This window comes from Penaeus monodon, chromosome 22, assembly GCF_015228065.2.
Source record: "Penaeus monodon isolate SGIC_2016 chromosome 22, NSTDA_Pmon_1, whole genome shotgun sequence".
Lineage (NCBI taxonomy): Eukaryota > Metazoa > Arthropoda > Malacostraca > Decapoda > Penaeidae > Penaeus > Penaeus monodon.
This window is the reverse complement of record NC_051407.1, coordinates 28,712,421-28,713,011: the sequence shown is the minus strand read 5'-3', so window position 1 is coordinate 28,713,011 and position 591 is coordinate 28,712,421.

Below are 591 nucleotides of genomic sequence, written 5' to 3'. Positions count from 1 at the left end.
TGCTAATCTAACCTCTCTGTCTCATTCGCTTCATGTTTCCGAAGATACTTATGTTACATTTGGATTCCCCGCAGAATTACCGACTGAAATTCAATTTGCTCACCGTAACGCATTACGTCGTACAGAAGAGATGCAGATTACGTTGGAAGGCAATTGAGGGAAAGGAAATATATGCAAGCTAACAATTTGATTAAACTAGTAAACACAAGCTGGGTTCGGGCTACACCAGCTTTGAATTGAATTAAGTGCAAGTGCGGCAGTATTGGTGGATACTGTTTTTATCATCCGATTAGTATAGGAATTGAGATGTCTTGGTTTCGTGGCTTAATATGTGCGCGGCATCTGTGACCTTGGCTGGTACTTAGGATAATGATTATGTTGTTATATCGCATCACTTATTACCATGTTATCGCTATGAAATGATCAGGGTAACTGACATACTTCTTTATAAGGTTATCATTATAATGACGATAGTAAAGATCGTAAAGCTACAAGGAACATGTGATAATTGCCCATATAAAAGATACAGGAACGATACAACAAACAACGACCCTGTAAAACCTATTACGAGGACAAAACAGAAGGACATTC